The 12,314-nt window shown below is 43.6% G+C and overlaps 1 protein-coding gene and 1 pseudogene across 2 annotated transcripts in view; both read left to right on the top strand.

Annotated features, from left to right (window-relative positions):
* LOC110521692 (carboxyl-terminal PDZ ligand of neuronal nitric oxide synthase protein) overlaps positions 1 to 12,314 on the top strand; it is a 235,352-nt gene that overhangs the window by 25,882 nt on the left and 197,156 nt on the right. The window lies entirely within an intron of this gene.
* Positions 11,612 to 12,314, top strand: part of LOC149983982 (general transcription factor II-I repeat domain-containing protein 2-like) — a 30,600-nt pseudogene continuing 29,897 nt past the window's right edge.

Raw genomic sequence — 12,314 nt, 5'->3', positions numbered from 1 at the left:
AATGGACAGAATATGCCAGCTGCTGGAGTGAGATAGACCTAGGCCCAGTTTCCCAATAGTAATGTAACTAAGGATTATGAGTATTTTATTTTAACGATGCACCTTTCCTACAACAGCCAAAGATGTAACATGCTTTTTCCCAAAACGCCACGCAGAGAGAACTGTCGCTAAGTGCGTCTTTGGAGCGTCGCTAAGTGCGTCTTTTGGATACTGATGGAACGAAAAAAAGGGGAGCGCTGCTATCAGATCAGCTTTCTCCATTCAAATCTTTCCTTAAAATGTTCATCTTTCTCCATTCAAATCTTTCCTTAAAATGTTCATTATTTCACTATACTGACGACGGATCAGCTCCTAGGGAGATATCATCACCTACGGCTGCAAATATTGAGGTGGATTATTCTAATGCTTACTCAATAAAATGTATTCAATCACTGATTTGGCACATCATTGCGCACATGTTCGGCTACACATCATAAAAGATATTGGGACAAATTACAGATAGTACCCTACAAGTATCAAAATAGAACTCAATTGATTGAACATGAAAGGCATTTCAATATGATTGAAATAGTCCTATAGCCTACTGTTTATATTTTATTGCAGTCATCTCGGTTTTTATTTTAAGCATCTTTTTATACATCGCTTGTTGTGTCAATTGCAAAGACAAGTTATCGGCAGTCACAGATATATGGATAAGCCATGTGATTCTATGTTTAGCGGAGATCTTCTGTGTATAAAGTCATGCGGGAGGGCAAAGAACAACGCACTTAGCTGTTCGACGAGTGGTCTGAGGCAGGCATTATATTACAAGCTTATTTAAGTGCAACGTTAATGAGGGTTTTGGGAAACAGCTCTGAGATTTAAAGATGTTCCTACAAAGGTTCAATGAACTTAACGATTAACTTAGCCTCAACATGCTTTTGGGAAACCGGGCCCTGTAATACAGTGAGCGTCCCACACCTTAATGTCAGTTATTTGGAAATAAGCCTGTTTCTTCAAAGATATTTTGCAAAAGAAAGCCACACATTTCAATGCATGCCACTGGAACTGGAGTCATTTTTGAACATTTTTTACAAGCATTCCGTACAATAGAAATAAAGTATTTCATTGTTTACCATGGCAAATCCACTGTGGCAATTTATCAGACAATTTGAATGAATGGAAACTAATTTTGGTTGAGCTATTATTTTATTATCCCCCACATGGAGAGAAAGAGAACTGCTCTTTTTCAGGGACTCACTGGGCTCATTTGAATTTCCTGATGCACCAGGAAAATTCTCTGCAACAAAAGAGTGATCAAGTTCATATCCGACATCTGTAGGCCTACTTCCAAAGTTTTTAATTTTTCTTCTTAGCTCAGCCTCTGAATGTCATAGAGATTAACCAAAGACCATTAACCCCCAAATGCATCAGAGGCGTGTCTTTCTTGTGCCTTGTTTTTAGCCCAAGGCATCGTCGTTATAGATCACTTTCTATATTCAGAATCCATTTTAGTTTCTTCATAATCTTAAACTAGCAAAAATTAGGCTATGGCATACACTCACGTAGGCCTACCCCCTCAATTCAAACACTGGTATTAGCTTAACACACCAAGCCCTTCACAGCACAGAGGTATTTAAGTAGTGGTGACACTACTGGAGGAACTGGCTGACAAATCTATGGATGGCCTATAATGTAGTATGTCAAACACTTAGGCCTACCTCTTGTTTCTTAAATAGGAAGAAATAGGCTCCAACACAAAGCCCTCTTGTTAGTTAATTCAAATGAAAATGAATACTTAGCCTAATTTCAGCACCATGTGCTGGCCACCTCCCGATTGATTTCTCCGCGGCTGCCGCTTCTCCGCGGCTGCCGCTTTTCAGCACCACAAGACTGTCATGGAAGTTACTTGAGTCTAGCTTATTGTGAGATCAATAACTCTGATAAAAAAAGACAAATCATGGGCAACAAAACATGTTGTTTCGTGGCCTTTGGAGAGGCAAATATCAGAGGAGTGTGACAAATAGGAACCCAGAGCCAACGGCGGCAACCCATGTCAGTACTGTGCATAGCTAACGTATAGGGAAAGTACCAAAATCCCTTGATGTAAACCGTGGATAAAACGCACTACCCTCCCCTGGGTGGCCCTTCTACCGCCTCCAGTACAATTTGACCTCACCACCAGAAAGTGTGACAAATCAACAAATGATTCGCCTTGCAGGACTAAATTGGCATAGATAAGCAACACTGGAACAGACAGAATTTAGTACTCAGGTTTTTAGGCTTTTGTAAAGTCTATGGTGACTCTTTTTCATGTTTTCGTGTGAGAGTGTAGTAGGGCTGTAGTGCAGATGGTCGGACGGTGATCAGGGATGGTGATCTTTGAAGTGAGGCAGTGGGGTGGACATACTTAATAATAGAAACTGCTTTTGGAAGTTTCTCTCTTTTTCTTTGTCCGTCTTAAAATGTAGCCTCTGAACTCAATATTCACCACCATCCTGTGTTTCTTGTCTTATGACCATTTACTTTTCCTATGTCCTGTTGATTCCTACACTGCATGATAATGTTGGCTGTTTGGTAAAAGTAGGCTATGTCATCACTGTTTTAACAGTACATACAAAGGTTATAAGGTTATCGTTCGCTCCTGGTCCTAGCTTACAAAGTCCTGTAAGTGCATGTGAAGTTAGATTTCTATCTCAAAAGAGATTCCTGTGGAACATCACGTCTCCTCAGGGGAAAGTTTTCATCTTTAGTTTTTTTCAAATATGTTCAATTCTCCCATACACCCACCACACCACATGGCTTGCTATCAGTCATTGTTTGTTATTTTTAGACGTTGTTACTTAAGAGGTTCCCGTAAAGGTGCAAACTGCTTGAGAGCCGAGGATCGCTGCCCAGAGCGCGTAACGCTGCTGGGGGATAACAGCAGCTGCTGTTGTTGGCAGGAGAACAGGTTATATGTGAAAATTGTTAAATCAGGCCTTGTTACATTTTTACATTACAGTGTCCTTATTACTGTGTAATTATTCCAGTAAGTACAATATAGTCCTAATAAATATTGTAATTTGTTCATGTTGAACATTGTGGTATTAGCTTGTTTGTACTCATACTGAATGACTGAACTGATAGAATCATAGGGGTCAACTACTGGTTGTATAGGGCCTGCAAATGTAAATATGCCCTTTGCCTAGCTCCCTCTTTACTGTATGTGCCGGCATACAGGGTATAGGTCTGGGTATAGGGCATTGGTATGGGTTTGAGTGTGGGTATGGATATGGTGCACATGGATATGTATGGGTATGGGTGTGAGTATAGGCATGGTGGTGACTGCTCCTCCAGCCCTTGTGTCTCCCACGCCACATCATCTACAGTTCTCCATTAAATCCTTTTGTCTCAAATTAACTACAGAGGTTTCATTTAAACAGCATTACAGCCTTGTTAGAGAGCGATAGAAAAGAGAGGGAGAGAGGGGTACAGACAAATACAGAAAGAGAGAGAGTGCTAGACAGAAAGACGGGTAGAGAGAACAGAGAGAAAGACAGACAGAGAGACAGAGAAGAGAAAGACAGGCAGAGGCATTGTGTTTCAGTGATTCACTCTCAGCATCTAATTTATTTGGCTCTTCAATTATCCTGCTGCCTGGTGTTTACCTGTGTCTATGTGATTGACAGTAATGAGATGGGATCCAGGCGCCTGTCAAATTAAACAACCTCTACTCCATTAATGTCCTGTCCTGTTCTCTGAAGTGGGAGGGATGCTGCTGGGTGTTAAAGTCTTAATGTGATGCTACTGCTGCTCTCTGAGGATATAGCAAGCCTACATCAGGGATCATCATCTACATATAACACTGGTCCTGGAAAACTGCACGGTGTGCAGGCTTTTGTATGACATTTTAGAATGTTTTTCCAGAGCGACTTACAGTAGTGAGTGCATACATATTTTCCATACCAGTCCCCTGTGGAAATCAAACCCACAATCCTGGTGTTGCAAGCGCCATGCTCTACCAAATGAGTCCAGCACTAACACACAACTAACACACCACTGCTTACCCATATCCTTCTTATGTGTAATGTCTGGCTTCCCCACAGGGAGACTGGGTTGGCAGATAGTAGGTCTGTGTAAATAGCTCAGTGGCTTTAATATAAACTTTCAGCAGTGTGGCTGTACTGTAGGGCCTTACGGAGTAGTGCTGTGGGAAGGAGTGATAGCTAGCTAGCCTAGTGTTGTACCAGATGCTTGACTCACACAGAGGTCTAGATCAGTGATGGGCAACTCAAGTCCTCAGGAGCTGGAGTGGTGTCACACTTTTCCCCCCATCCCTAGCAAACATTGCTGATTAAACTAATTGCCTTCAACTAAATCATGATTAGTTGATTGGAGTCAGAATATGTTGGCTGGGGCTGGGGAAAAAGTGGTCGTGTCTACACTTGACGTACACAGTGGGCAACATCATCAGCACTCCTCCCACAGGTCTACAGAAAAGTTGTGCTTTGGGACCGAGAGGCACCTTTTCATTATAACGTTGAGGGATGTTTTGTTTGGCTAGAGTTATGCTAACTCATTTGCAATCTTTTTAGCGCTGCTTGCTAGCTTGCTGGCTAGCTACAGAGGCTAGCTGGCTACCTAGCTAAAGTAGTTAGCTACAGCCATCAGTTGTTGTTGTGTTATTATAATATTTTGGCTATTCCACAGTTTGTAGCATACGGCATTTGAATATAGCGTGGGAACAGACACAATGTGGACATGGTAGACACATTTAAATGTAAATGTAGACACATGACGTGTTCGGAATTCCATGATCAGAACTCCATTATCAGAATACAAAAGCTTAATTAAGTTAAGTTTAGACACGGTCAGTGTGACACCAAACAGGCCCTAGAGGACTGGAGTTACCCATCCCTGGTCTAGATTATCTGTGGGGCTATATAGTCATTTGTGTGGAGCAGTAAGATATGCAGAAGGCTCAGCATATATGAGGATTCCTCTCCCATCTATCCTCTCTGGCTGTCAGTGGGACTCATTCTGGAGTTCCTGCCCTCTCTATCCTCCCTGAAGAGCAGGTCACACACTCAAAGACCCAGTGTGTACGTGTGTGTGTGTGTGTGTGTGTGTGTGTGTGTGTGTGTGTGTGTGTGTGTGTGTGTGTGTACACCCTCTCTCGACAGCAGCAATGTGCCGTCAACAGCACTGACCCAGAGTGTGGAAACAGAGCCAAGACACGCCATCCTTCGTTTCCCAGAGAGACTGACCACTCTAAATCAAACCTTACCCTCCTCTCCTTTTTTCCCTTCCTCCCTTTCTCTCTCTCCCACTCCCTCCTTTTCTCCCTTCGTCTCTCTCTCTCTCTACTTTGCTCCCTGACTCTCACTCTCTCACCTTTCCTTCTTCCCTCCTCGATGTCCTTTGCTAAGCAATACATTAAGCGAGTCATTTCATTCTCCCTTCATTAAATGGAGGCTTGAAACTTTGGCTGATTCACCGGTTCTCTTCTGAGAAGCAGCACAGACTTTTGTCAGGCCCTGCCGTAACTAATGGAGATGCTGCTCTAATTTCAGACCCCTTTTTAATTAAGTTCCACAGCTCAAGACCAAAAATGTAAAAGTAGGCTACAAAAAAGTTTACTAAAATTATTCCAATCCTGATTAAAATGCAATGGCTGTTTAGCATATTGGTAGGCTGGCTTTAGGACCATGCAGAGCATCTCTCACGAGAGAAGCTGCCAGCCTGCACAGCCTTTCTCTCAGCATACAGTGCTAGACAGTTTGATTTTATTTTCAGCCGTTTAGGTAGTGCGGCGATTTTTTTGAATTTGATGTTGGCATTTGAAGTTGACCTTGTAAGCTTCGTGGCCAGCTGTTTTATGCACCGGTTACACATTGATGTTGGCATAGGCGGCACGTCCATTAGGCTAGGGGAAGATAAGCTTCCCCTAAAGTAAATTAAATTACAGAAATAAATAAAATCATTCAAAATACTACACCAGAGGGCATGATTTGGCCACAAATTATCATTACATTTTTTGAGCTAATGAGCTGTGAATTGTTTTAAGCATGTCATTTGGGCAGCGCATTTGGCAAATAGCCTACCAAAAAGTTGATTGTTGAGTTGCAGTGGTCAGTGAAAAGCAGTTAAAGAGTAGATAACATAAACTTAACCATATGTAACATATGGATTTGCATTACAATACGCATCAAAAGTCCCAATGCAAAGTTATACCTCACTTTTCTATTTTTCTAGATATTGCATAAAACTTCTGAAGAATGCCAAAGTCATTCCAGAAAAAAACATTTGCGGGGTGTGACTTAGTATGGAGGTCCCGGCAAGCCAGCCTATTCCCTATGTTGTAAACTCCAACAGAAATAAATAAAAATGTATAACTTAATATTAAACCAAATCGTTTGCACTCATGACTACTGATTTCAATTAAATGTTCAGCTAACTTACTTTATGAATATATAGTTACAAATCAGCTTGCAAAGATGCTAGTCAACTAGCCTGTTAACGGTAGTCCTACTAGCTAGCTAACATTAGCCCTACCAGCCTGCTAACATTACGTTAGCATTTGATGAGTCAGCCAGTTGCTATCAACAACTAGTTTACAGCTACATTAAAGTAAACCAAAGTTTTTGAAATACATAACCACATCTAACCAGTTATCAAAGAATGTTATATGCAATTAACGTTATCTTAGCCAGCTACCTAGCCAGCCAGTTAACGTTAGATATTTTAGCCAGCTAGCTGGCCTAGCCAGCTAACGTTACAACAAGGGAAGATCAGCAAGCACAGGCAGTAACCCATAAAACATAACTAAAACGAAACCCTCCGGCAGATAAAAAAAAAAGCTAAGAGAGAGCAGAGACTTACATATTGACATCTGGGGCCCATCATGGTAAGGACTGTAGGCTGAGTTAACTATCAAACAAAGCAAGAGCTAGTGAGAGCAGCACGTCCGATGTAAGAATCCTAGCTAGCTATTTTAGCTGCATTTGACTGCAGAGGAAACTTCCTCCAGAAATAAATGGTTAAAATGGGATCACTTTCCCGTTTCTGAGAGTGCACTGGTGCTTAACTTGTAGTGTAGGATATGGCTCCACATGTTGGCAATGTTGATTGTTAATATTGCTAGCTACTTTGCTTCTGAGAATACACCCTATAATGTCACCTCATTCATAACTACGGCTGAACCACATAAAAATAGCGTGTTGTAGGTGCTCGTGCAGCAAGGATATTCCCATGCCAATAACCATGGGGTCTGCGCTGTCAGGAAAACTTTCAGACAATGTCCACGATGACAGAGAAAGGAGTGGGCTGTATGACGCAACATTCTGGCTTCTCCACGGTCTGCCTGGATGTCAATATAGAAATAGAATCCCCACTAATCTAATGCAATAATTAACTCAAATAATGTTCCACCACTCCCCCTACCACTAGTAGTGCACTTTTTAGAAAGTTCAGAACCGTTGCCTACAGGCAGTTTATCACCTGGAATTGGGGCTATCTGGGGCAGTGCCAATTCCAGCGTGTGAAATGGAACAAGAAATAGAGTCTCAAATGAGGAGAACATGCTCTACACAGGCTTCAAGTTCAATAATAATTCAAACACGTTGTTACCTTTTTATTAATATATGTTATGCCAATACTGGTACAACACTTTCATCATGGGTCTTTTTTTTATCTGTCAACATTCTACTTTGTGGACACAGTCCCTATAATAATGAAAGTTATTATAGGGACAAAATACATAACTAGTTCAATACAAAATACATAGCTAGTTCAATTTACCCGGTTTATCTCGATCACTGCTGACACTCGAGAGGTAAAGTTACCGGTAGGAAACAGAGGTTGCAGGCTTCACCTTCACACTCGGCAAAGCTCCTGGTTTCAGTCGCATTCCGAATCATGCCTTCCGCTGGTTATAGCCATCGAAATCCTCTGGGGTTAAATGAGCACCGCATACAGTAGTGCCTGCGGTTCCCTTACTCCAATCCAATCGCTTCATCCTGACAAACCGGTTTCACTTCAAAGCTAGCTTCTCGTTTTTAGGCCACAAATGAGTCGTAATGAATGTTGGGTCTGAAATTAAAACTAACACTGGCTGCTTGCTACAACTAAATTACTAAGTCTTTGACCACATTGTGTTGTTGCTTCGGTGAGTAAAAACGAATGATTCCTACCTATTAAATAAGCCTAGGCCCATCACAATACTTCAAAAAAGCAAATGGTTATTGCTAAAGAGAGATGACAAAGAAAATAATCAAATCTGTTTCTAGTTATCAAAATTATCATCTCCCAATTGAGTGAACAGTAACCTATGTTATTGGCACCAGAAGAGAGCATCATCCATATACCCGGTAAGTGTGCGAATATTCACTGTCTTTATCATTGGATCAGATGATAGCGTCGACAGAGATGGTCGCCTCGCTTCAGGTCCCAAAAGCATTTCACTACACTCACATTAACATCTGCTAACCATATGTATGTGACCAATAAAATTTGATTTGAAAATCACTGGAAAGTTGTTTTGGGGGGGACAACAATTCCCTCCTCCAGGCAAGATGGACGTCATATTGTAAAATTTGTGTCTCCCATTTTCGTAAGCCTAGATTAGATGGTTGCATTCAAGAGAAGTGTTTTTACTGATCTGTTTGTCAGTGTCAGCAGAGTAGGCTACTAATTTGTCGTATTAAAAAATATGTTGCTTATGTCTTCAGTCATATAAGGAGAATTGAATGAAATGTTTTTATAAGGGCCTCCCTAGTGGCGCAGCGGTCTAAGGCACTGCATCACTGTGCTAGAGGCATCATTAGAGACCCGGGTTCGATCCCGTGCTGTATCAAAAACATCCGTGATCAGGATTCCCATAGGGCGGTGCACAATTGGCCCAGCGTCATCCGGGTTAGGTGAGGGTTTGGCCAGGTGTGTTTTACTTGGCTCATCGTGCTGTAGCGACTCCTTTTGGCGGGCCGGGCGCCCCCTGCGTCACAATGAGATTCTATAAACGAATATAGTCCGTTGCTATATCAACGGTGTGATGATGATTAAAATTAATGATATAATGATTAAATGATTAAAATTTGAGATCATTACATTATGTTCTTTTCATCATCGCTATGCAAACAAGGCTGATTTCCGCAACAATTTCACAGTTAAGTTTTGTTTAGCTAATCAAATGGAAACATTTCTTCAAACTACTTTTAGGTACCTTGCTAACATTACAACATGAAATCCATGTCTTAACGTCTTGGTGACGGGGGTAGTATTGAGTAGCTTGGATGAATAAGGTGCCATATTATTAGTAGTATTGGATACAAATCCAACCAGGAAGTGGGAAATCTGAGGTTTGTAGATTCATCTAAGTGATTGCCTATCCAGTATGCTGTGTCTATGGGGCCAGATTGCACATCCTAAGGCTTCCACTAGATGTCACAAGTCTTTAGAACCTTGTTTGATGATTCTACTGTGAAGGAGGGGGGAATGGGAGCTGAATGAGTCAGAGGTCTGCCAGTGTGTCATGAGCTGACAACGCGCGTTCATGTGAGAGTTAGCTTGCGTTCCATTGCATTTCTACAGACAAAGGAATTCTCCGGTTGAAACATTATTGAAGATTTATGATAAAAACATCCTAAAGATTGATTCTATACATCATTTGACATGTTTCTATGGACTGTAACGGAACTTTTTGACTTTTCGTCTGCTCGCACCTCATGAATTTGGATTACTGGGCTAAACGCGCAAACAAATAGGAGGTATTTGGACATAAAGGATTTTATCGAACAAATCAAACATTTATTGTGGAACTGGGATTCCTGGGAGTGCATTCTGATGAAGATCACCAAAGGTAAGTGAATATTTATAATGCTATTTCTGACTTTTTTGACTCCACAACACTGTGGGTATCTATATAGCTTGTTTTGGTCTCTGAGCGCTGTACTCAGATTATTGCATGGTGTGCTTTTTCGGGAAAGCTTTTTTTTTATCTGACACAGCGGTTGCATTTAGGAGAAGTGGATCTAAAATTCCATGCATAACACTTGTATCTTTTAGCAATGTTTATTATGAGTATTTCTGTAAATTGATGTGGATCTCATGTGGCTCTCTGTTTATATCTCTATGGTTGCCTCGATTGGTTCTCAATCAGAGGCAGCTGTTTATCGTTGTCTGATTGGGGATCATATTTAGGAAGCCATATTCCTTGGATAGTTTGTGGGTTGGTATGTCTATGTGTAGTTGCATGTCAGCACTCATGTTATATAGCTTCACGTTCGTTATGTTATTTTGTTTAGTGCTCTTCATTTAATAAAGAAGAATGTATTCTTATCATGCTGCGCCTTGGTCTCCTCGTTATGACGAACGTGACAGAACAACCCACCAAAATAGGACCAAGCAGCGTGCTAAAAAGGGGTGGACATCTTGGACCAGGGAGAAAGAGGAGTGGAGGACATCCTGGACCTGGGAGGAGGTAATGGCAGGGGACAAGACCCTGCCATGGTAGCAGGTGGAGATAGCACAAGAGGAACGGCGTCGATATGAGGGTACATGGCTGGCAAGAAGCCCGAGAGGCAGCCCCAATATTTTTTTGTGGGGGGACACACGAGGAGATTGCACGAGTCAGGTCGGAGACCTGAGCCAACTCCTCATGCTTACTGTGGGGAGCGTGTTACTGGTCAGGCACCGTGTTATGCGGTGGAGCGCACGGTGTCTCCAGTGAGCTATTCTAGCCCGGTGCGCTCTATTCCAGCTCCTCGCATTGGCCAGGCTAGAATGGGCATCCAGCCAGGAAGGAGGGTGCCGGCTCAGCGCTCCTGGTCTCCAGTGTACCTCCTTGGACCAGGATATCCTGCGCCGGCTTTGCGTACTGTGTCTCCGGTGAGTCTACACAGCCCAGTACTTCCTGTGCCAGCGCCCTGCGAAAATTAACATCCAGCCAGGACGGGTTCTGTCAGCTCTACACTCCAGACCTCCATTACGCCTCCACAGTCCAGTATGTCCTGTTCCTCCTCCCCGCACTCGCCCTAAGGTGTGTGTCACCAGCCCAGTACCACCAGTGCCGACACCATGCACCATGCACCAGGCTTCCAGTGCGGCTCCAGACTCCAGTACATCCTGTTCCTCCTCCCCGCACTTGCCCTGAGGTGCGTGTCCTCAGCCCGGTACCACCAGTTCCGGCACCACGCACCAGGCCTCCAGTGCGCCTCCAATGCACCTCCAGGGTCCAGTACGCCCTGTTCCTCCTCCCCGCACTTGCCCTGATGTGCGTGTCCTCAGCCCGGTACCACCAGTTCCGGCACCACGCACCAGGCCTCCAGTGCACCTCCAGGGTCCAGTACGCCCTGTTCCTGCTCCTCGCACTTGCCCTGAGGTGCGTGTCCCCAGCCCGGTACCACCAGTTCCGGCACCACGCACCAGGCCTACAGTGCGCCTCGCCAGTACAGAGCGTCCGGCGACAGTACCCAGTCCAGAGCGTCCGGCGACAGTACCCAGTCCAGAGTTTCTGGTGACAGTTCACACACCGGAACCTCCAATGACGGGCCACAGTCCGGAACCTCCAACGACGGGCCACAGTCCGGAACCTCCAACAACGGACCCCAGCCCGGGGTCTCCAGCGACGGTCCCCAGCCCGGGGTCTCCAGCGATGGTCCCCAGCACGGGGTCTCCAGCGCCGGTCTCCAGCGACGGTCCCCAGTCCAGAACATCCGGCAATGATCCACGCAGCAAGGGTCCCCAGCACGGGGCCTACGGCGAGGATCCGCAGTCCAGAGCCTCCGGTGACGATCCACGGCTCAGTACTAGAAGAGCAGACTCAGTGTAAAAAAGGGGGACCGTGTCCAGAACCAAAGCCGCCACCAAGGTTAGATACCCACCCAGACCCTCCCATATAGGTTTAGGTTTGCGGCTGGGAGTCCGCACCTTTGGCGGGGGGTACTGTCATGCCCTGACCTTAGTTTTCTTTGTTTTCTTTATTATTTGTTTAGGTCAGGGTGTGACAAGGGTGGTTTGTGTAGTTTTTGTATTGTCTAGGTTTTTTTGTATGTTTATGGGTTTTTTTCTAGTTTAGGCGTTTATGTTTATATATAGATTGGTTCTCAATCAGACGCAGCTGTTTATCGTTGTTTCTGATTGGGGACCATATTTAGGTAGCCATATTCCTTGGATAGTTTGTGGGTTGGTATGTCTGTGTAGTTGCATGTCAGCACTCGTGTTATATAGCTTCACGTTTGTTTTGTTAGTTTATTTAGTGTTCTTCATTTAATAAAGAAGAATGTATTCTTATCACGCTGCGCCTTGATCTCTTCTTTATGACAAACGTGACAATCAAAGGGTAACTTACGATAATG

The sequence above is a fragment of the Oncorhynchus mykiss genome, chromosome 4, assembly GCF_057628025.1.
Source record: "Oncorhynchus mykiss isolate SJ-2025 chromosome 4, ASM5762802v1, whole genome shotgun sequence".
Taxonomy (NCBI): domain Eukaryota; kingdom Metazoa; phylum Chordata; class Actinopteri; order Salmoniformes; family Salmonidae; genus Oncorhynchus; species Oncorhynchus mykiss.
This window is presented reverse-complemented; position numbering and strand designations above follow the sequence as displayed.